Source organism: Zalophus californianus, chromosome 2 (genome assembly GCF_009762305.2).
Source record: "Zalophus californianus isolate mZalCal1 chromosome 2, mZalCal1.pri.v2, whole genome shotgun sequence".
Lineage (NCBI taxonomy): Eukaryota > Metazoa > Chordata > Mammalia > Carnivora > Otariidae > Zalophus > Zalophus californianus.
The window spans coordinates 13359288-13384942 of NC_045596.1; the positions used below are offsets into that span (position 1 = coordinate 13359288).

Consider the following 25655-nt stretch of genomic DNA (forward strand, 5'->3'; position numbering starts at 1 on the left):
GACCCTGGGATCATGACCTGAGCCAAAGGCAGACGCTTAACGATTGAGCCACCCAGGCACCCCTGTTTCTTAGCTTTTAGACACATCACTCCAATCGTTGCTTCTGTCATCACATGGCATTCTCCTCTTTGTGTCTCTGTGTGTCTGTGTCCCTGTGTCCTAATGTCCATGTCCCTCTTCTTATAAGGACACTGGTCATATTGGATTTAGGGTCCAACTTGATCCAGAATGACTTTATCTTAACTCAATCACATCTGCAAAGACCCTATTTCCAAATAAGGTCACATTCACAGATTCCACATGGACATGAATTTGGGAAGGGTACAATTCAACCCAGAGCAGCAAGGAAATGATAAAAATCTGATTTACATTTTAGGAATACTATCCTGAAGAGATTAGGGGAAAGGATAGGGAGGGAGCAAGACTGGGAAGACAGAGATTAATTTCATATACATCTTTATTATTTTTGAAACGTGAGGTTTATTTTGAGGTCCTGCTTACTGCACGTCAGACATTGAGTTAAGAGCTGTTCCCATGATATCTCATTCAGTCCTCACACAGCCCTGTGAAGAAAGTCAGAGACGTGACTTTACCTGTCCATGGTCACCCAACAGAGTTTCAGACCCAGATCCTGCAGGCTCTGGACCCCCAGGCTCAAAGCTGAAGACAAGATGAAGGCAACGAGAATGATTTGACATGGATTTCCAGGAGGAAGAAACTGTTGCCCACTAACACGGTTCTGTTTGCAAACACACTTCATATTCCGTATGCAAAGCCAGGGCAAAAGGTGAACAGCTGACATGTCCTGAAAGGTACTCGTGTTGTAACTTGAACGAATCTGACGGTTCCACTCACATGGCGCCGTGTCCAGTGATTCAGCACTGGGTCAGAAATGTTCTTTTAAGAAAAGACCTAAGTAAAATCCGTGCTTCACAAACATGAGACCATATTAAAATAAGCCTACTTTTTATAAGATGAAGAAACTTGAAGCCATTATCTGAAAATTCAGAGGACAGAAATGAATTCAGAGGAAAAAGAGGTTAATTGGTGGGAAATGTTCAGACTGATGGCTGATATTGATCAGAAACACTGACAGCTGGATCTTCTCCCCCTTTGTCGCTTTGCCTCCGTAGTCCACAGTTTTAAAGGTGGATTGAAATTTTAAGAGACAATGAAGACCAATGTTATTCTCCCTTGAGCTCAGTATTCTTTCTGGGGGGAGGGGGGATGAGTATTCTGGGTTTAGGTTACAGCTTTCGTCACCTATCACAATTTCGTAATCTCAAAATCTGACCAGAGCACCTAACTTTCAATTTTCTCATTTTGTTCCAAGTCTTTTCCCTGCAATATTAAAAGAGAAAAGATGGAGAGCACTGGGGAGGGGGGAAAGAAAGGAAAAAACTGAAAAAAGAAAGTAAATACCAATTCCAAAAGGGAGAAGAAAACAATAGTCTAATGGGCTATTCTGAGATTTATTATTGGTTAAAAAAATAAGCATAAAAACTTTAAATCAAGCTTATTTTTTAAAAAAATTGGTCCCTAAAAATAAAGAATAAACGTGTTTAAAAGCAATTAATAAGCAATTTTTATCTAGGAAGTGAGCGATTTTTGTGCAGAGGGGGAAAAAAGGCTCCAGGCTTTGCCTCATCTCCTAGAAGCATCCCATATTCTTAGATGTGACGTTGCCTTGGTAACCACAACTTGGTGACCTCGTTATTTCAACCTAATCCTGCTTTGAAATTATAGTTGCTCCACCCTTTTGCCTGGCTAGCCTGATAACATAATCATTGTAAATGAGGATGGGAAAAAAACAGCAGGCTATAGTCCCTCCGGTGACACAGGACCAGTCTCACCTTATCATGGAAATAGACGAACAATTAAACGGCATGAATCTAAACCCCTAAAAGTGGATTTTCTTATTTTTTATATGGTTTGTTATGCTTATTTTCAAAACCTACTGGTCGATTCAATGGAGCAGGGTATCTTGATATTACTATATGAAAATGGAAATTTCTTATTTGTGTTAAAAGAAAAAATTAAGGAGAGCTAAACTGTCAAAGGTGAAGTTCTTAATTATGCATTTGTTTTGCCCAACAGCCACATAGAAACGGGAATCAGAATATTGTTTTTTAACAAATAGGATAGCTGCACCCAGATTTGTTTGCCCAGCCTAACTTCCTCTGGCTAAAGCCCCACAAATCAGCTGTCCTCTTGAATTCAGATTCCTTTCATAACAAAGGGGGTCTTAGGAGACTATATTGCTTAAATTCTGAATGCAGCAAGTGTATAGTTTAAAGGAAATGTAATTAACTCATTTGTTTCAATTTGGGTGCTTTGAGATCTCTGTTAGGCTGGGAAGGGGAGGCAAATTCCATTCTCTTTCGCACTCATTTCCTCCTTTTTTTTTCTTTGCATTCCAAAATGGCTTGGGTACAGAAGCCCTGGGTTCAGATCTCAGTAAAAGATTTATGCTGCACACAGTTCATATGTTGAGTCTGGGGAGCTGTGGGACCCTGTGTCTTAGGATCCTGAGCGTCCCTAAATTTCCCCTCCAGGAGAACCTGCCTAAGTGCCCCCAACTTGGTTTGTTGTGTTTCCCAAGAGATCCCCATTATGGCATTTGGAGGAGTGAGGAGAGTTGTGTAACTTGGGTATTGCACTCTCCCAAAATTCTCTTGGTGGCAATGATCCCACTTCCTCTGTATCTCCACTTTGTGTTTCCCAAAGAATATCACTTTGATGCTGGTGGATGTGCTGTTGGTCTCACTGTTGGGTGCCAGTGATGGCTCACAGGTGAGGGGCAAGCTGCCAGTCAGGGCCGTTATCCAGACAGAAGCCTGGACTACATCTGGATATGCCAGGGCAGAATGCTTTCCATGTTGGTATCCCTCCTCTCTGCAAACACATAGCCACTGCTATCCCTTATTTCTTATGACGATCAACATCATTGTGATATTTTAACGGTGTAAGGAAAGTTATAGTTTCTTGAAGAAACTATGCCGCATAAATTAAAGTTTTATTGTCAGGATGATATTATCAAATCTCTTTAGAGAAGTAAGTTGGAAGAGTCTGCACAGGACTTAAAAGTGTATCTTTCCTTTTCCTGAGACATGAGTCAGAAGTGACATTTTATAAAGTGTGAGCTCAAATTATACTTCATGGGGCCACTGGAAGCCCACTCTCCTCTTGCTCACTCTCGCCAGAAGGACTAAAACCAATAATAACAGCTAACAGTTAAGAAGTTCTCACACTATCATTAGCCCCATTTTACAGAGGAGAAACCAAGACAGATAGACAGGTGGCTTGCATAGTATCCAAAACCTAGCAGTGTAAGTGGCTGAGCCGAATTCAGGCGCCCTTAGCTACTCCGCTGTTCTGTCCCCATGGAGCCTAACTGTAGAACCAGAACCAAGGAATGCAGTCCATGGGTAGACATATCCAAATTCCCTAAGAAGAAATTTCTATAGTTCAGGCTGTCCAAAGACAGAATAGACAGTCTCAACAACAAAGGAAACACAAAATAGAAAACCTTAGACTAAACATCCTTGGCTTCCCAGAACAGATCTGAGTATAAATATTGCATCCTTCTAAGTATTCATCAGATGGGATACTTTTGGCCTGGTTGGGTGGGTGGGAAATGCTTAAATGACAGAGAGAGACAGAGATGGAAATTCGTTGGCAGATCAAGCATCTGTGTAGGGATGAGCAAAGCAGAAGAATGAATTATGAGAATCAAGGTCAGATGGGGGTAAGGGACTAATAAGAGACAAGTTTTAGGTCTAGACTGAGAATTGAGAGAAATCATCCAGTTACCATGAGGGTCAAGGAGGGTAGCTCCTGCAAAAGTAGATAGAAAGGGGGGCACCCTGGTGGCTCTGTCAGTTAAGTGTCCAACTCTTGATCTCTGCTCAGATTTTGAATCTCAGGCTCCTGAGTTCAAGCTCCATGTTGGGCTCCACTCTGGGCATAGAGCCTACTTAAAAAAAAATAAAATAAAAAAATAAGGCACAGATCATGAGATAAATGTAAAGAGCTATGATCGCAGTATTAGCTGGGAGTGCAGCAGTCTCCCAAACAAGGGAAGCCATGCCAGTAGATGAAACAACTCTACCGGACCTATTGGAGCCAGAAAGAAACAAGGATGCAGAGGATGACAGTAGTGGCCGGGATAGAGAAGGGAATCTGAGAAGGGAAGGTACAGCACTGGCAGCGCTTGGACCACAAGTGTCCTGGTTCATTTCTCACAGCTCTTCCTTCCACTCTGCACCCAACAGACTTGTAAATAACCAAATCACCATGCCTGTCCCACAACTCCTTCCCTCTACCTGGAAACCCCTCCATCTCCCCCCATCACTCCTCTCTTCCCTCCTCCTTCAGCTTGGCTATCGCCCGTTTGTGCATTGGGTCTCTTCTTAGTTGTTACTTCCTACAGAAACCCTTTCTGGACTCCCGCCATCCCACACACTAAGTCTTTTTTTTCCTTTTCTTCTCCAAATATCCTGTCCTTTCTCTATCTCTATATTGTCATTGTCCTTGCCCTGTCTTCCCTACCACCACCATCATGCCATAAACTTATAAACCCTGTAAAGTCAAGAACCATAATGTTTTCACAGTGCTTGGCACACTTAGTAGACACCCAATAAATTCATTCATTCACGTATTTACTCGACAAGTATTTAGCGAATATACATTCGATGGCAGACAGTGGAGTAGAAGAGTCAACAAGACAGATAAGTTCCTCACCTTCATTCTTGGAGGAGGAAAGTTTTTTTTCATCAAGTAAACAAAAACAAACAAGATGTTTATAGATTATTATAAATGGTATGAAAAATTAACAGGGTAATATCATAGAAGAGGAAAATCTTCTGTTAGTCCCACCTCTTTGGGTTTTTTTGTTGTTGTTGTTGTTTTCTTTTAACTTTTTTTTAGATTTTTTATTTATTTATTTGACAGAGAGAGCACAAGCAGGGGGGATGGGGGAGGGAGAAGCAGGCTCCCCACTAAACAGGGAGCCCAATGTGGGGCTCGATCCCAGGACCCTGACTGAGCCACCTAGGTGCCATAGTCCTACCTCTTTGGGTCCTTGGAGAATCCGTTACCTGCAACCTGAAACCATATTCCTTCTTCCATGGGGCATTCACTGAGGGCTCACTAGGCATCAGACACAGAGATCCTTGGGGAGATTTCAGGCCAGTGAAGGGCTCTGACAAGTAAACCAGGGATTCCAGTCCTGGTTTCCAGGGCAGTGACAAAGATATTTACATAGGGCCATGGTATAATGGAGCGTGAGTACACTGAAGATTGGGGAAAAGTCCTCTGGGTCTGGAAGGGCTTCTGGTGAAGGTGACATTGAGCCTGGTGATTCAGAGCACCGAGATTCGTGGGCCCAAACTGCCTGTGTTTGAATCCTACACTCCCCCCAACTCACTAGCTGTGTAACTTGAATGAGTTACTTAATCTCTCTGTGCCTCAGTTTCCTCATCTGTAAAATGAGGGTAATGACAATACCTTACAGGATCGTTGTGAGAATGAAATCAGTTAGTATATGTAAACTATTTAGAACAGGGTGAGCACATGTGTTGACCTCTATTACCATTTTTCAGGATGTAAGAGTTAGCTCAATGAAGAAGGAGAGGTAGAGAAAGCATTCCAGGAAGAATGAAAGAAAGAATGGCAAACGACTTCAAGATGCCAAGTCAGTCAGTCATCAGGCTCTGCCTCTGTCTCCTGAGTGATCATGAGAGAGAATTCATTATACCTAGCGCTGCCCTATGGGTTAAGGACAGATCCAGGAGAAATAGACAAAGTGGTTTCTATCCTCTAAGACATTATATTCAACAAGACTAAGCGCATAAGCAAAAAATTAAGAAGGAGCCAAGATAACATATAACCAGCGCTGAACTAGGTGGCCAGACACCAGTGATACTAACAAGAAAAATATCAGTCATAGTATCTGTGTGTTTATAATACTCCAGGCACTGGGCTAAACATTTCACATGCTTTTCCTGCTCAAATTCAGCTTATAAACAGAGGTTACATGACAAAACCTCCAGGAGATTTCAGAGAAGGAAGAGATGGACCAAAGGGCCTCATGAGGACAATAAAGCTTGAGCTAGTCATTGAAGGAAGGAAAGAGTATGAATAGAGAGATGGGGGTTAGGAACTAGGTCAGGGCAGTCTGATGGAAATATAATAGGAGCCACAAATAGAAGCCACATGTATAATTTTTAATTTTCTAACAGCCACATCTTTTTTTTAGATTGATTGATTTATTTATTTATTTATTTATTTATTTATTTATTTATTTATTTGAGAGAGAGTGGAGTGAGGGGCAGAGGGAGAGAATCTCCAGGCACACTCCCCACTGAGCGCAGAACCTAACTCGAGACTTGATCTCACCACCCTGAGATCATGACCTGAGCCGAAACCAGGAGTCTGATGCTTAACTAACTGAGCCACCCAGGCACCCCCAACCACATCTTTTACAAGTAAAAAGAAACAGGTGAAATTAACTTTTAAAAGTATTTATTTAATTTATTTAAATTATTTTAACATGTAATCAGTGTAAGAAATTATTAATGAGATATTTTAAATTATCTTTTCTTAGAAAAAGTCTTTGAGGGGCACCTGGGTGACTCAGTGGGTTAAGTGTCTGCCTTCAGCTCAGGTCATGATCTTAGAGTCCTGCTCAGTGGGGAGCCTGCTTCCCCCTCTCCCTCCTCTGCTCACCCTGCTGTGCTCTCTTGCTCTCTCTGTCAAATAAATAAATAATATCTTTAAAAAAAAGAAAAAGAAAAAGAAAAGGTCTTTGAAATCTGATATGTGTTTTACACTTACAGCACTTATCATTTGCAAGTAGCCATATTTTACGTGCTCAGGAGCCACGTGTGGCTGATGGCCACCATCTTGGACAGCACAGTCAAGAAGGAAAAAAGAACTGGCATTGACCAAAGTCTCATCAGACCTCTGTCACTTTTTCTTTATTATTTAACTTTCCCCACCACCCTCTTGGGAAATGCTATTATTCTCCCCATTTTACAGATGAGGACACTGAGACTCTAAGTGATTAAGTCAACAGTTCAATGAACAGGCTGACCTAGGATTTAAACCCAGACCCGACCAATTTCAAGCTTGGGCATATTCCTCACCCTGGAACTGGCTTCAGCAAATACCCCTGGGGGCTTTATGCTATGAAGCAAGATGGTGCCTGAGCAAGGAGAAACCACTAGATCCGGGGGCTACTTCTGAGCAGCTTGCTCCCCACCCCCCAAAGCCCACATAGCACTAGTACAGCCTCCCGGTTCTGGAGGAGGCGAGGAAGGCAAGCAGGCAAGCAAACCAACCAACCTTTCCCATTAAGTAGCACTTGAAGCTCTAGTCCTTCTCCTGAACAGTAAAGCCACAAGAGGGTATGCGGGAAGGGCAAGGAAGGGCACCTGTGGTACATAAATATTTAACTTTTTTTGCTGGGAAGTGCAGGATGAGGAAACACTTGTCCGTTTCTCAGCCAGGGGAGCAGGGCTCCCTCACATACACCCTTTGTGGGCTCCACTTTGTCGTCAATTACTTTTCTAAAACTATTAAGAGGGGAAAGGGGGAGAGTATAAACAGAATTAACAGTAATTTATGATCTGAAAAGAGACAGCAGGAGTTCAAAATCTGTCTCTATTAGGATACTTTCCTGGCGCTCCCCTGGACCCCCAAGCCACAGGATCCTGTAGGAAAAGGATGTTTATACAGCATTCCTGGCAGGAGAGACGCTTTTCCTTGCACCCAGAGGGCAAGGTTCAGCCAACTTTCCACAGAGGGGTCTGGCTTGTGCTGAGCCTGCTGCCAGGACCCAATCCCGGGTGTGGGCAGTCACTGAGTTTTTTAGATTTTTGTTTTATTGCATTTATTTCTTTCTCAGGGGTCCCTTCTGGATTTCTCCAGGGACCTCCAAGCCTGCTCCTCCCCCACCTCAACCGTCAGCAAAGCCCACTAGGAGAATTGCCAAAAGAGACACTCATCATTTCAGTGAGAATGTTGCCCTGCTTCTGCCTTTGATAACTCCAGAATTTTCGAGACAAAGGTTTACTCCATCATCTAAGGCATGTTTTATGCCATGCACTTTCACTTTGTAGGACTAACTTTTCAAGTCAAGGAATTACAAAGCCTCTACATATAGCAGCTTGAATTATTGCCCAAAAGGAGAGCCCATCGAGCTCCAGAATTACTGCTCCTTTTCTTTGTCTTTTCTTTTGGGGTTGGCATCGGGATGCTGTGGTCCGACTGGGAATACCGTCTCTGACACGTGCTTGTGGTCCACTCGGTATTAATGATGCAGTCGAGTCTTCAGGTGAATTTTGGAGCTAAAGGGAGAGACAAAAAGAAAATTTCATAAACCACCCCCAGAATCTGTTAGCTGAGGCTCCACACGGTTTAGGGCTTACCCAGCCAGTCCCTTAGATCACTAGCGACCCCAAGTGGCCAACTTAAAATAACAGGTTTTTGGGGTTTTGTTGGTTTTTGTTTTTGTTTTTGTTTTTTCCTGCGGAAAAGAAACATACTTCAAGGTTTTTTATTCCCAAATCCTTGTAGAATTTTTTTAAACTACAGAGCTGGGAGGACCATTAAAGTTACCTGGCTTAATCATCTCATTTTACAGAAAGCATAGATCCAGAGAGGTAAAGAGGGATTCCAAAAATCACACAGCATGTTAGGGTCAAGCGAGGAAGGGTCAATGCGACCAGATTTTAGGTCCTTAATGGAAAAAGAAAAAGTTTCCCCAAGCCACAAAAGAAATATTGTTATTACAGAAGAATCACTGTAATGAGCCTGCCTTGTTCTAATACATCTGTAGTTCCCTTAGGTACACTCTTCTTTTCTCCTCTTCTATGCCTAGACTGACCAGGGTTTATTCAATTGAATCACGGCAAGTGTGAGGCCATCATGGGAGAGAAGGGGGATGTCGGCATTTAGCAAATGTGGGTTAGATGCTTATTCCCAAGGCCTGGGCCTTGAGTCTGGTTCCCACCCACATATGCACGGTAGAGTGGGCATTGCCATTCCCATTTTAGAAATGAGAAAATCAAAGCTCAGGGAAATTAATTAACTTGCCCAACATCAGTCAGCTACTAAGTTGCAAAAACAACTCTCTTCATCACTTTATTTATGTGTGCCTCATTTATCCATCCATCAAATGGGATGATAACATCTGCCTGTAGAATCAGAAAATGTTGATATTAGTAAGGGTCCATGAAGGAGCCTGCTTTGGAACAAAATGAACCCCCGCTATAGAAAACTGACAAAAATGTTTATGAGGAAGTTAATCAGAGAGAACATGGGTGCTGTTGTAAGGAACACCAGGAAATCCCATTCTCCTTAAAACAAAAACTAGAATTTCCAAGGTGTCCCTCCAGGTCAAATTTCTATTCTTCCCCCATGTGACGTCTTTCCCTGGAGGTGTCTCAGTTGCCTCTGTCATCAGGAAGCTGAACCTTTGGCAGGACACTGCCCTCCTCTTGGCAGCTCTGTCCCAAGCATGGACAGAATTCCCTTTGCTATCAGCTCTGAGCACCATGGAGACGGTCTGGAATTTCCCCAGTGCTGTTCCTAAAAATTACTGCCGAAGAATAGAAGGTAAAGTAACACAGAGAGTGGAAGAAGCCTAAAATCAGTTTGATTTACAGAACATGAAATTGGGATCCAAATCTTAACCAGAGGGGGTTCTCTCTAAAGCTAGCAAATCCTGCTCTGCTCCAGGAAGGGTCTCAGTTCTAAAACACTCCACATAAATTGTTCCAACCTTTCACAAAAGCAACATGGCAACATGCTTCAAGGTCTAGGAAAAATTCCTACTCTTTGGCCCAGGAACTCCCCTTCTAGCAATCCACCTGAATGAAATAATGAAACCGTGCAGGCAGTGAGGAATACACAAAGATGATCATCACTAACTTACATTCAGTTACAAAAAAAAAAAAAAATGAAAGCAAATTATACAACAACAGGGTTTATGATGTAACCAGAAGATAGAAGATTATGTAACCATTAAAAAATAATGTTTTCAAAGCATTTTTAATGACAGTAAATGAAAAATCATTTTAAATGGCACTAAGTGAAAAAACTTGAGTGCAAACAGGTGCGTATTATGTGATCAAATATTTAAAACCAAAATAAGAGAAGTGTGAGTGTATGAAGAAAAAAAATAAGAAGAAATGTTCACCCACCAGAGTGTTCACAATAATTATGACTAAGTGCTGAAATTAATGTTGATTTCTTTTCTACTTATATCTTGCTTTAGTTTTACAGTGAGGTTGCATTAATGTATAATCTGAAAATGAAATATATATATTTTTAAGATATTGATGCTGCAGCTCGAACAGCTGCTGTATTTTCTCAGGCCACACCCTCCTTATTTTTACTCTGTCCCCACCTTGCTCCTCCATCTTGGTGTCTTCTCCTCCACCCGCCTCACCTCTGCCCCCCTTTCTGTTTTTTTTTTTAATTCTTTATTTAGATTCAATTTAGTTAAAATATACTTTATTATTAGTTAGCAGGGTAGAGTTCAGTGATCCATCAGTTGCATATAACACCCAGTGCTCATCACATCACATGTCCTCCTTAATGCCCATCACCCAGTTACCCCATCCCCCTTACCCTCCTCCCCTCCAGCAACCCTCAGTTTATTTCCTATAATTAAGAGTCTCTTATTTGTCTCCCTCTCTGTTTTCATCTTATTTTATTTTTTCCTCCCTTCCCCTACGTTCATCTGTTTTGTTTCTTAAATTCCACATATGAGTGAAATCGTATGGTGCTTGTCTTTCTATGACTGACTTATTTCGCTTACCATAACACCCTCTAGTTTCATCCACTTTGTTGCAAATGGCAAGATTTCATTCTTTTTGGTGGCTGAGCAGTATTCCATTGTATAAATCATACACAAAAATTCAAGATGGATGAAAGACCTAAATGTGAGACAGGAATCCATCAAAATCCTAGAGGAGAACACAGGCAGCTACTTCTTGCTAGACATGTCTCCAAAGGCAAGAGAAACCTCCGCCCTCCTTTCTGCTTGTCCATCTGAGAGCCACATTCAATGACCCACCCAATGATTAATGTTTCAAGGGGTCCCTCAGAATCACATTTGTCAAGATGCAAGTGCCCCTTCTCAATTCCTTACCATTAAATAGAGAACCCCAGGGAAACCCACATTCCCTGCTCATTTTAGAAGGCTTTTCTTCCTTCTTCCTAGTTGAAAGGCAGGGTCCGTGTAAATTTGGAATTGATTCACCTGATATTTAATGAATGTCTGCTATATGCCAGGCTCTGTTGTAGTAGGATGCAAGAGACAAGGTCCCGACACTCAAGGGTCTGGACAGATAATAAATAATCATACAAACGAGAAGACTGTCAGCTCTGATAATGCCATGCTAGGAGTGTGTGGGCAGCTTCCTGAGATGGTAACTCTTCAGACCTGTGATGGCAAAGGCATGGGGAAAGATCCAGGATGCATTTTGATGCCAAGATGTTTGGAAAAACCCAACTTCTCCAGGGCTCGTGCATTGCCGGAATGTTAGAATTGGCCAAGAACTCTCAGAAAGAGAGATGCAAGAGACATCAAAAGGCAGACGTGTGCACACAGGTCAGTGCCAGCTACCTCCCACTTCCCAGCAATACTCCCTCCTTCTCCTGGCAAGTGATGTGGGTTAGGAGGGAGAGACCAAGAAGAAGCTCCTACTGATGGGCTGTAGGGAGCATGTTGCTTATTTCTCAAGTGCATCATTGTTGTTTACCAAAAGAATAATAAAAGCTTTAAAATTACTAGTAGCCAATCGTTTCTCAGCCTTTTAGCTAAGATCAAGTGTAGTATCTGTTCTTATCAGTTTAAAATCACTGGTAGCCATAATGGTTTCTCTTTCTTGAGATTCAGCAGTGAGTACCTCAGAGTCTGAGGTCTGGGAATGCATCACCTGTACAACAGATTTAGGAAACCTGAAAAAGGGTACAATGAGAATCCAAAGAGGTGACAGAACCTCAAATTCATTTCTGCCTTCCCAACACCTCACTGCAACACACACACACACACACACACACACACACACACACACACACACACTCATACTCACACCCATTCCCCTTCCCAGATCATCTATGATGCCCCGTGAGCATCCATTCAGAACATTTCCCAACCTTTCTGCAACTTACCTAACACTTTTTTCTGGACATAAATAGGGATTTCAACTGGGATGAAAGCTGTCATTCAATCTCCAAAAAACTCATCAAGCACCAAACAACAGTGGGAAATGGCTTGAAGCTGACTATAACGGAGTAGGCAGGATGTTCTGTCCTGAGGAATCACTGTGAACAAGGAATCAGATGAGCTGAGATTGTTGTTGGAGGAAATGAGGAAGCAGACACAAATCAAGGACACAACACACACCTCATGGCTCTCAGGCCCATGGAAAAGTTTTAGAGAAAATTCAAGAAAATGAAAATGGAACTAGCCCCAAATATATCCCAGATGTCCACTTCCAACTCCCAAGAAATGTGAAGGCAAAATAGAATAAAGCATCTTCCAGCTTTCCTAAAAATATTTAAGTGAAAATGAACCCCTTGCAGTATGTTGCCCACTAATCTGGCCTCCAGGATTTACTTTCTCTCATCTTTTAAACCAAATAGCAAATTGATGCTTTAGCATATGCTGCCTTGTTCTCTAAATGTGTGAGCCTGTGCCTTGTTTCTCCAACCATATTAATGGGTCTCAGGGGCCAAAGCCATAGCTGGTGCTCATGTGGAGTCCCTGGCTGCTAACAGGTGTTCAATACATATTGATTGATTGAAACATAAACCTTATTTATTGATTGACTGCAACATAAACCTTAAACATATGATCTACAGATACATATCAACTGTTGATAAAGTGCACACAGGCTGCCAGATTATATAAAGGGTTTATGCAGCTATTGCCATCATAATAATGGTAAATAAATACCTCTTTACAGTTTAGAAAGCACATTCATAAACTTTATCTCTTAACTCCCATAACAGCCATGTGATATAAGTATTGAGGTTAATTATCCAGTCCCAGCACCTTTCTGAGAATATAACCAGATGGACTAATTACTCCGTTCATAAAAGAATATGCCCACTCTAACCCCAGGAATTCTGGATCGAGCTGTGTTAGCAGAAACAAACAGCAGTGCGCTCTCCTTGCATGTCCTCAAAAAGATACACAGAGTCTGAACAATAGCAGCTATAAACAGCAAAGTGAATTCATCTGGGAAGAGAAACTACAGATTTTATTTTTCACATTCCTCCCACTATTAAATCATCTTTTGTTTGTGGGATGTTTTTGTTTTATTTTGTGTTTTTAATGTAATTTTTGAATAGCTTAACACCCTGTCCCACAAATATCTGACACTAAAAACAAAACAAAACAAAAACTAAAATGACCTAGGGAAAGAAAAACTAGAAAAAATAGTTCCTGCATCAAACTCTTCCAGCCCAACTTATTTTATTTTGACAACAAATCCAGTCTGAACCAAGACACTCATTAATAAACCTATTCTTAGGATGTTTCTAGACCAATTTTTCAATTTTAAAGGCTTTGAAAAGTGAGTTCAGGATTGTACAATCCTCCAAATTTTTCAGACTTTCATGTTATAAAGTCTATAATTTACTTTAAAGTACATCAGTATAGGAAGTGTAATGGGTGTGTGTGAGTGTGTGTGTGTGTGTGTGTGTGTGTGTCTAAATTAGTTTCAATCTACCCCACAGGGTAGGTTAGTTAACATTTGAAGAACCCTTAACAGAAATATACACCCCAGGAGTGTTAATTAACATTTGAAAGATCCTAATTAGAAGTCCCAACTCCAGAAACTCCATGACAATCACTTCAAATATCAAATTCTTAATCTAAAATACAGAGGTCATTCATTTAACATTAAGGAATATTTGAGAAATAATTTCTCACTGTTGAAATAAACAGTGCTTAAACATGTAGATAGGCTCAAAATACCACACAGGTATCTCCACTACAGCATTAACGGAGAATAAAAATGTGAGGAGCCGAACAGTCTACTTCAGTGGGCTACTAGGGCTTGGTCTCATTATAATACTACATTGCGCTACTTGACAGAGAATTCTATTCCCTGAACCGACTGAAAAGCTGGCTAATCCTACCTCTAGTTGGAATATTGCTCCATCTGCCTGCAGTAAACCTTTCTTGCAAGGTGCTTTTAAGAGTGTTAAAGAGTAGAGAGCTAAAGCTTCACCAAGATTACCAGATCAGACCTATGACTGTGGTGGTCTTGCTTCTCATAAGTGTTCACACAAGCAACAGGATTCAGTGACACTTCATGGCAACATGAAGGTAGCAAGGTCATGGGGGAGGGGACCATGGCTCTCACCTACCTATGATCCTTGGAGGCAACCAACATCCACCAAAACAACGTGACAACCCTGGCCAGCCAAAATGACTTAGGACAACTTGCAACAGCTCAGCTTGAACTAATACTATCTGGAATTGTAGGGAGTAAAATAATATTATGCTTCTCTGCTGCCTTGTAGAACACAAGGGAAGGCATAAGGCATTTCATCCCCTCTTCTTGTATGGGGAAGTTTTGGGGAGGTCATTTGCCATTCTCTCTCTCTCTCTCTCTCTCTCTCTCTCTCTCACACACACACACACACACACACACACCATGTAGGTCTCAAGACTCAGACCCAGGCCTAAGCTATCTTCTCCAATCCATCTTTCACCGAGTGATGAAAGATGGGTGCTTGGGAGCTTCCGCGGGCACCCCCTAATAAAACAGTTCTACATTCATCATTGGTTGTTGATCCCTATGTGTATATTCCTCTGGCCAGAAACGGAAAAGAGAGGACATGTGTGGCACCCTGAACCCCTACCAGAATACTCTGCACCTGTCAAAATCTTTTTTTCTAACAATATTTGGTAACATGGTAAAATTCTTACAACATAATTATAAGTGAAAAAAGCTTGGTACTCAAGAAGATATGTAGTATGGTTTCAGTTCTGTTTTATATATAGAAAGAAAACATCCCCAAAATGTGTTATCTGCTTATCTCAGAGATGACACCACTGAAGATTTCTATTTTAATCTTTATACTTTCAAACTGCTTTACAATGAACAAAAACATTTATAGCCAGTTAAAAAAATGTTGCTGTAACAATTTAAATATTTGCCCCTACCAGGGCAGGCTCAGTACCAGTGATGTTCAACAGGAATATAATGCAAGCCACACATGTAATTTTAAATTTTCTAGCAGCCATATTTTAAAAATACAAAGAAACAGGTGAAATTACTTTTAATAATACATTTTATTTAGCCCATTGTACCAAAATATTATCATTTGAATGTGAACTCAACATAAAACAGTATTCGTGAGATATTTTATAGTCTCTCTTTTGTCCTAAGTCTTCAAACAAAATGTACAGTGTATTTTACACTTAGAGCACTAGCCTTATGTCAGACTGGCCACATTTCAGGGCCTCAATAGCCATACACGCCTAGTGGCTCCTGAAATGGACAGCACAGCTCTGTATGCTAGCAACGAAAAATTAACATCAAAAACACAATGCCAGGAGACCAGAGGTCTCCCCCAGTGTGTTTTAGACCTTGACATTCTCATGTAGTATAGTTTAAAGTTGGGATTATAAAGGCCCCTGTTTAGAAAGTGAATATTCACCCTTTATTCATCTACTGCTCACTGAGCCATCATCCTTGGTCAGGCACTTGGCCAGAGATGATGAGGTGAAGGAAAGGGAGTCTGGCCCTCTGGCAGCCCACTGTCCAGTGGGAGAGACTGACCATAAATAGACAGTTACAATAGCACGCTGTAGATGTGATGACTACACATCCTCGGTGGTGACTAGCTCACAGATGATAATGGCATTGACAGAGCACAGCTTCCTGCAGGACGGGACAGTTGAGCTGGTCCTAAAGATGGATGGAGATCCTTGGCAGAGGTAGTAGAATGGGCAGCTGGCACATTTTTCTTTTTCTTTTTTTATTTTTAATATCCTTTGCTTTATTGAATCCTCTTAACATCTGAGAAAGACATTACACCAAGAAGGACAAAAGGAAACTTGAGGCAAAGCCAATGTAGGGTCTTGGGGCCAGATGTAGAATTATATTAGAAATCTGGAGATTAGGTATTTAATATGCTGCCTACAACAAAAGGGCAGAAAAGCACTCTGGAGGGAACATTTGTTCCCATGAACAGGGACACCTGAACAATCTCCCTGTGGTTCTAATCCAAGACTGTCCCATGGTGAAGCCATGGCATCTCCTCATTGGATCACCACTACCATTTGCCCTCAAGGTCATTGAAATCCCATCTACACCTGACTCTTAGAAAAGACCCCCTCTCCTGCAATTCCTGCAGCTCCCCCTTCACTGTGTCATACAACTCTTTCTTGAGCCCAAGTTTCTGTAGTTTGCGCATTGATTTTTTCAAGGCCTTCCACGGTATGCTGACTCCACTGGGCTCCAAGTCATTCTGCAAAAGGGTCAGGTTAACCAGGCTTTTACTGCTTCCAAAAACTGAGGAGAGATGCTGGCAGCAAGCAGGCATCAAATTGCTTGGTAGTAGAATGGGCAGCTGGCACATATGGGCAAAGGGGCAGGCCTCTCTCCCAGGATAGGGTGAGGTCAGGGGTGCCTGCATCCCAGGCTGTATCAGAAGAAGCACTGGGAACTGGGAGTAGAAAGAGGGCAGAGGCCATGGGGTGGAGCGGAAACACAAGAGATAGAAGTAGATTCATGTCTAGAAAGACCACTTTGGCTGCTACATGGAGGGGGGACTGACGCCAAAGAGGGGGGCTGGCAGCGTGAGGACCAGTTAGGAGGAGAGAGCCACGCCCATGGGAGAGCTGGGTGGCGGTAGGGAATGGAGACAAGTGAACAGAGATAAAATGCACAAAACTTCATAAGCAACGGGAGGTGGGGTGTGAGGAAGATGGAGAAGGTTCTAATAAAGATCAGCTCCTACTGTCCAAGTTTGGTTCATTGGATGGACAGTCATGACTGTAAACAACGGCGGCCGTGCTGTTTGCATATGGAAGACTGCGTCATCACTGGAGATCAGCAACCCCAGCCTCCACTCTGATCCAAACCGAGGGTGAGGCTTGAGCTTGAATCTCTCTCCATAACCATCCTAGCTGCCGCCAGGGGCCGGTGCTCCCAGGACTGCCTTGGCTTGGAGATCTTCTGGGAACTCACCCACCTCACCAGCCCCTGCCCTGGTGCTCTGTCCTGTCCAGACAGAACTGCAATGGCGCATGTGCTTCTTAAAGCTTCTCTCCTACCAGGAGAAGAGTGTCATTTCCAGTCACTCCTCTTAAATAGCTGTTGTTTCAAATTTAATGTCAGGTTGATTAGAAAAAGTAATTTTAGCAATACCAAAGCTTCATATTTTCCTTCTAATGCTAAAAACACATTTCCTGCAAATATAATCTCCTGTACTAAGTATAAGTGTCCAGCATATGCTAAAAAATATTAGTAATGCTATCCACATTTTTAGAGCACTCTGTAGTTTCCAAGGAACTTTATAGGCAAACTTATAAAGTTTCCCATTTGCTCTCAAAACAATGTCCCCACCCCTGCTCATGACATGCCAGGCTCTTCTGATCTGACCCTGTCCCTCCCTCATTGCCCCCTCTCACCACCCCTACCTTGGGTGCTGTTTTCCGATCAGACCCACAGCTCCCAGACTGGGTCATGCTCTTTCTCTCACCTCTATCTGCACCTCTGATCGTGCTGGACCTTCTACCTGGAAAGCCCTTCTCCCACCTCCTTCACCTTGCTCATCTCTTTTCTGCCTGCACTTCCTCCAGAAACACTTTCAAGCCCACCCCAGCCCTACCCCATGCTGAGATAGGTGCCCCCTCCCTGGGGCCCCCCGTACACACCTTCCCCTCGGCCCTGCCACACTCGATTTGAGGGGCCTGCCTGCATCACTCACTGACGTCTACCCATTAGACTGTGAGTAATGTGTGGGCACCCCCTATGTCTTACTCAACCTTTTTTAATCCTTGCCCAGAGTCTAGCACACATACTGAATGGATGAACAGTATCTTATTCTTACTCTTGGTGACTCAAGTTAGTGGGTTAAAGAGTGGTCCCGAAAAGGTATGTCCAAGGGCTACTAACCCTTATCTCTGTGAATGTGACTTTATTTGGAAATGGGATCTTTGCAGATGTAATTAAGGATTTCTAGATAAGCTCATCCTGGATTTGGGTTTACCCTAAAGCCAATGGTATCTTCATGAGAAGAGAAGAGGACTCACAGAGATACGCAGAGAGGAGAGGCCAGGTGACGACCAAGCAGAGATTGGAGTGATGAGTCTAAAAGCCAGGGAACACTAAAGGTGGCTGGGAACTCCCAAAAGGTAGAAAGAGACAAGGAGGGATCCTCCCCCAGGCCCTTCAGAGGGAGCAGAGCCAACGCTTTGATTTTGGACTTAACCTCGTCCAGAATTGTGAGAGAATTAACTTCCGTTTTGTTAAGCTACCGCATTTGTGATAATTAGTTACAGGAGCACTAGAAAACTAATACAAGGGATTACTGTGACATGGAATATGAACAAATGTATGATGACTATATGCTTGAGCAAAAAAAAAAAAAAAAAAAATTGCCTGCTTCAATTTTGTAAATTCCCGTGTCTAATCTGCTTCAGTTTCTCCACACCCACACCCTGAGCTGCGTGCGCCACCCGTGAAGCTAAAGCAAGCATTCTGCCAGAAATAAGCAAGTTTGTTTTCTTGACTTGACCGCCCTGCTTCTCCCACGTTCCTTCTACTCTGTTAGGCCCCACTCCCCCCAGTGGAGTGGGGTGGACTCTGTGACCTCTCGCAGCCCTCGCGCCTGCGATAGCTCTTCCCCCCAGTGCTCAGTCACTGTCTCTGCTTCCCAACACCAGATACTGCAGGTCCTCCTGTTGGCCACATGCCTCCCCCAGGGCGAGTTGCTGCAAGTGCCAAGATCACTCCGTCCCGACCCTGACTTTGCCACTCTCTCAGGTATGTGCTCCGCACAGCGAGGACTCCAGAACACAGAATCTGTGCATGTGTAATGAGCAAACACATTTCCCACAACTTCTGTGCATAATCAATACACTGATGATGGTGGTAATTGCTAATTTAGAGCAGCACTAATTAAAGAAGGAGGAACTTTGCGTGTCTACCTACAACACCTTTTCAGGTTCAAAATCATACATGTTATCTTTAAGGATGCTGTTGGTCTTCGAGGCATTTTCTAATTTCTGAATAAATATAACGGTGTGCTGGGCTCCACAAAGTTATCTTTTGTATATATGGTTTGAAAAAGTCAGTATCTAATCCCACCACAATTTATTTGCTAATTGTACACTGGTAGGTAATATACCTACTCTTTAACTCAGCCAATCCCCAAACCCTCCCCAAAAGGATAGATTTAAACAATACAGTGAAATCAAACTAAATGAAGAATTCCACATTCCTGGATCACTGCAGGAGCTCTTTATCACTAGGAATGTCTCTATGTGAAAATAAAGTGCACTCCAAGAAGTAATATTAATAGTTCTCCCCATGATGCAGGAAAGGCACTGTTGAGAACTCCAGGGTTTATTTTTATAATTTTGACACAATTCAGTAATTTTCCAGAAGGTCAGAGGGCATGAAGCAGATGGTTGGTTTCCTCTGATTTGCAATAGTAACGTCCTTCCTGGCCCGTCCCCCTTGCCTGTTCAGGGTCTTGTTATCTTCCCTCTTGCTATTTCTGAAGTCTCCTGCCCAGCTACCCCTCCTGCCCCTTCCCACAGCCTCCCAATCCATCTTCCCGAGCTTCAAGAGCATCTTCCCAAAGTTTGTATTTAAACACATCATGACTTGTTCAAAACATTTTTCTCACCATTGCCTTGGGGATAAATTCTGAACTGCTTGGCAGGGCACCCAAGGGTCCCCTAACCCCCACCCTCAGCCACCCACGCTCACCCTTCCTCTGATAGCAGATGCACCTGAGCTCAAACCACACCGAAGTCATTTGAATTTCCGATCATCTCTCTCAACGCCAATTTACAGCACTGCATAAATTAAGGGATTGCTTTGTTGATTGTCAGGCACGTCGTGCTCTATTTCATTTACTTTGGAACACTTCAGATTTGATTATAATTTAAACTATTTATTTACCTTCATTTGTTTTATGTTTATCGATTTTTAAATTCTGAAAAGACCGAAAAATAATAGGCTCTCAAAAGTGGGCAAAAGGATTAATAATAACAACAACAAAAACAGATGTGCTAATGATGCTGTGTTTGTGTCGTAGAATGTCCCTGTTCTCAGGAGACCTCTCCCAAATATTAGGCTAAGGTGTCACAGTGTCTGCAACTTTTTCCCAAATGATTCAGTGAAAGAAAAAAAAGTGAACATAAGGGGGTGAAAATTTCTTAAAATAAAAAGTTGGAGAGAGTGGGGAAGAGGGTTGAATGTTAAGGACACTCATCACCAGACAAATGGATCCTGTAGGAGCTGGCTTTGGGAAAAGCGGCCGCTGCTGGCTGGCCTTTACAGGTCCCTGCCCTGTCCCTGCACCTAGTTTTTCCTTCTCTATGGATCCACCACTTTCTGTGGGCACTCCTCAGAGCAGCTCCTGCAAGCCAAGTTCACACATATGTGTTACCACGGACCTACAACAAAGAACCAGGCTTTCACAGCCAAGAATATTGGCAGCCCTGAAATGAGAGAAGTTGTGGAAATGAAAATCTAGAGTGAAGCCCGAGTGAGGGGATTTTATAGCCACCTCACCTCAGACCATCAGCTCTCCTGCTTTGTTTCACACCATCTTCACCTCTGTCACACCCCCCAAATAACAACTTTTCTCAGTTGTCGAACCTCAACACATCATAATTCAAAATACTTTCCATCTGAAATAGGCCTTTATAAAGCCTTTCCAAATTCCATGATGTCTTTCTTATGGTATAACCTATCGATGTGTATACCACCTTCCATGCCTTCAGAACTAAGATCTGCCTTCAAACTCTTAAACAATTTTTTTTTTAACATAAGCCTTGGGAAACTGGATCATAATCCGAATTCCTGTTAAACCCTTCTTGTTCCCACCCTCCGACTCTGTGCATCTAGGGAAGGCAGAGAAGAGTGGCAGGCAGAGCAGACTATGTGTTGGTGGGAGAGGAGAAATACCCTTCAAGATTCTTGACTGAGACCCCCCTGTAATAAAAGCCAGATTAACAGAGAAATACAAACAGAAATTTAATAGCATACATACTTCCTGTATACATGGGAGAGATCCAGGAAAACTGAGAAACTGGAGTGGCCCAAGCCACCACCTTAAATACCGTCTGTAGCTAACCACAAACTGGGGAGCCAGTTATGAGAAGTTACCAGGAAAAGCACAGCAAACATCCTTGCCTTCTCCACTGATAAAAGTTTCTAGAGATTTGGTCATCCTTCTCTTCCTGGTACAGAAATAAAGACACGTTTAAAGATGGGGATGTTTTCTTATAAATGTAGATGTATCTCACAAAAGGATAACTTCTCAGTTTTCAGAGCTTCTCCTGTGTCTACTATTTCCTAAAAATATTCATCTGAAAATAATCCTTATGCCAAAAAGGGTATTTTGGTGTAACAAATTCTGATTCCCTTCATGACTTTTGTAAGTATCCATCACCTGTCAAAACTTCAGATTCCTTAGTTCCAATTAAATAACATCAATTGTATCGATTTCAAAAGACTGCCCTGACTATTCGGGAACCTAATAAATGCTGACTTCCCAGCCCAATGCTTATCCGTAGACACTCAAAAGATATCAGTTCCCGGGGCACCTGGGTGGTTCAGTCAGTTAAGAGTCCAACTCTTGATCTCAGCTCAGGTCTTGATCTCAAGGTTGTGAGTTCAAGCCCTGCATTGGGCTCCAAGCTGCGTATGGAGCCTACCTAAAAAAAAAAAAAAAAAAAAAAAGATACCAGTTTCCTTCCCCATTCTAACAATAATAAGAGTTGGTATTTACTGAGCACTTACTATACTTTATATGTAATAACTCATTAGTCCTCACAGTAACCTCATGAAATAGGTTTTATTTTACAGAGGAAACTTAGAGGTGAGGGTAGGAATTTGTAAAGTAGCAAAGCCAGACACCAAAACTTACATGCTGGAGAAACAGTTGAGGTGTTTTTATTGTAACAGAAGAACTGTCAGCAATTACACTAAAATTATGTTCAGGGGGTTGGGAAATGGGCAAAATGAGTGAAGGTATATAGGGAGAGTATGGAATGAATAAGTTGTAGGGATAAAATGCACAGCATAGGGAATATAGTCAAGGGTACTGCAATAGCATTGTGTGGTGACAGAGGGTAGCTACACTTGAGGTGAGCACAGCATAACATATAGACTTGGGGCAGCACGATGTTGTACACCTGAGACTAATATAACATAGTGTGCCAACTCTACTTCAATTTTTTTTAAATGTAGTATATGGAGCGCCTGGGTGGCTCAGTCGGTGAAGCATCCAACTCTTGATTTGGCTCAGGTCTTGACACCAGGGTTGTGAATTCAAGTCCTGCACTGGGCTCCGTGCTGGGCATGGAGCCTACTTAAAATTTAAGTAAATAATAAATAAATAAATAAGTAAATAAAATGTAATATATATACAATGGGATATTACTCAGCCATAATAAAGAATGAGATCTTGCCATTTGCAACAAAATGGATGAACCTAGAGGGCATTATGCGAAATAAGTCAGATGGAGAAAGACAAATACTGTATGATTTCATTTTATATGTGCAATCTAAAAAGCAAAACAAATGAACAAACAAAAGAAAACAGAAATAAATACAGAGAACGGTCTGGTGGTTGCCAAAGGAAAAAAGGGGATGGGAGGATGCGCGAAATAGGGGAAGGAAATTAAAAGGTAAAAACTTTCAGCTATAAAAGAAATAAGACACAGGATACAATACACAGCATATTTAATTGCATTTAACAACTTTATATGGTGACAGATGATAACTACAAAATGAACAGACCTTTTAGAATCTCTAAAAGTAAGGAAAGTTTGATTCAAACCCAAGTTAGGACAGGGGCCCAGGAAACATACTCTTCACAGGAGAGAAAGTACTCAGGAGAATGACAGTTTTTATAGGATTAGATACTTTTTTAAGCCTTGTGAAAGCTCCAAAGATTATAGATTAGCATATAGGCAGAAAGCACAAGTTTAGTGTCAGGGAATGCAGGGCGTAGGAGCATTGATTGATACCTTAAGGACAAGATGGTCTTCCTTTAGACTACTCATTGACAAAGCAGGTGTACAATGCATGCTTGGTGGGCCATAAATGAGGCTTTTGGTTTAAACAAAGTTAATGTATAGTCACACTGGCTTCGAAAGAAATCTAAAAAGCCTTCCCCTGTATCTCAGGCCTTTAGAGAGTTTTTTCTCTCAACATTAGATTTATTGTGGTGATCATTTTGTAATGTATATAAATGTTGAACCACTATGTTGTACACTCAAAACCAATCTAATATTGTCTTTTGGGGTACACGGGTGGCTTAGTCGGTTAAGCGGCTGCCTTTGGCTCAGATCATGATCTAAGCGTTCCTGGGATCAAGCCCCAAGTCAGGCTTCTTTGCTCAGTGGAAAGTCTGCTTCTCCCTCTGCCTCTGCCCCTCCCCCCGACTTGTTCTCTGTCTCTTTCTCTCTCAAATAAATAAATAAAATCTTTTAAAAAGTATTGTTTGTCGGGGTGCCTGGGTGGCTCAGTTGTTAAGTGTCTGCCTTCAGTCCAGGTCATGATCCCAGGGTCCTGGGATCGAGCCCTGAATCGGGCTCCCTGCTCGGGGGCGGGGGGCGGGTGGGAAGCGTGCTTCTCCCTCTCCCACTCACCCTGCTTGTGTTCCCTCTCTCGCTGTCAGACAATAATAAAAATAAATAAGTAAAATGTCAAAAAATAAAATCTTAAAAAAATATATTGTCAACTGCATGTCAATAAAAACAAGCAATTCCACTTTTTTTTTAAAAAAAGTAAATGTGAAAGGTGAAACAACAAAGTTTTCAAATAAATAAATACATACATTTCAAAGGTTTCAATAGCGGTACCATGAGGTCAGAGAAGTAACCACAGAGGAGAGGTCCAAAGCACTGGGCTCTGGTCCTGACTCCATTAATTACCAGTCTTGTGACTGTGATGGAAAATCCTCCAAAGACCCACATTGCAGTAGAAGACCATTGTGGTTTCCCTTTGCCTAGGCACAGAAGGACCTGCTAGACCGGTACTATTGACCTTGAAAGTCGGGAATGCCAAGGTATTTGTGTCCCCTCCTAAAAGAAAGGCCATACATCTGCAGTGAGAGAGGAAAGCAAATAACATCTGCAAATTTCCTGGCTAAAAAGCCCCTTTGTTTAGAAATCTGGCCTGCTTATCTATATCCTCAGAAAAGAAAAATGTAAGTTCCAATCAGATGTCAACATGGGCTCCCAATTTATGATCCTAGGGAAAAATTTTAAAGGCCACTGTGTATCCCCTACTCTTGTAGGGCCAGTCCCTCCAAGGTCTTGGCTCCAGGCTTCAGGCAAGATCTCACTGATGTTCCCCTCCCCAGTCACGATCCCCCACCTGTGCACTGAGCGGCACTGGGGCTCAGAAACATTTGACATGGGAAGATTACAACCCACCCCCAGCAAGAGGTAATAACTGAATATCACAGCCTAGAATTGTATGCATAAAGCTCTTTGCCTTGCTTCTGTCTCCTGGCAATCAAAAGAATTAATCAGGGTCTAGTGCAGAGAAGAGAGATTTGCACTAGGTTTGGCAGACCCTGGAATACTGATTTTAATTGAGTTGAGTCCCTTCAGTTCATCAAAACTTGAGTTTCTTATCCAAAAACGTGACAATAATAAAATCTATCTTGACTACGTCAAAGGCCATTGTGAAGATTAAATTTGGAAGACAACTCAGGATCATGATTAAGAGTTCAGGTTCAAGAGCCAGACTGACTGGGTTCAAACCCCATCTCTGTCACCTACTAGGTACGTGACCTTATTTGAAACAGGGCAAAGCAAAGATGTATGTCAGAAGGTTCTGGTGAAGATTAAGTTGGTTAATACATGTAAAGCATTTGGAACGGTGTTTGCCATAGAGTTAGTGTTTATGGAGGTGGCAGTTATTATTATGTGAAGGCACTGGAAAAGCCAAAGCTGTCATCCAAAGACACTGGTGCACTGTGGAATGAGCCTTCTCCATAAGCTTCTGTTAATTTTCTAAAAACAAGGGCCTGGAAATTTACTTTCAGAGCACTTCAAAATATCCCCTGCCCAAGTCACTAAGTCAGAACCATGGCTGTTCCCTCCTTTTGTCACCCCAAAGCACCAGAAAGGGCTACCACTTCCTGAGGATGGTGGCGACTGGCACCGCGTGCTATAATGGAATGGCCTTTTCCAACATATGAAGCAGTGGATGAGCATTAACCCTTCAACAGTCACAACCAATTCACGGATCATCATTCTCTACCACCCCCTCTTAAGGGGGAACATAAAAAATGTCTAGCTCCTAAAAAACCACATGCCGGTGACCAAAAAAAAAAAAAAAAAAATTCTCACTATTTCTGGAAAAAATCACTGTAAAATTCACTCCCAAGCTCTCATTGAATCAGTTCCTGGAACT

General features: G+C 42.2%; 1 long non-coding RNA gene and 1 pseudogene across 1 annotated transcript in view; one reads left to right on the forward strand and one right to left on the reverse strand.

The window, feature by feature from the left end:
* Positions 1-6686: 6686 nt before the first annotated feature.
* Positions 6687-25655, reverse strand: part of LOC113924246 — a 131924-nt gene continuing 112955 nt past the window's right edge. Inside the window, exons 2-3 of the long non-coding RNA XR_003520604.2 lie at positions 12187-12339; positions 6687-8351 (exon numbers count right to left, since the gene is read on the reverse strand). This is a non-coding gene — a long non-coding RNA (uncharacterized LOC113924246). The remainder of the gene's footprint in view (positions 8352-12186; positions 12340-25655) is intronic.
* On the forward strand, positions 11813-11926 carry LOC113926142 (annotated as a pseudogene).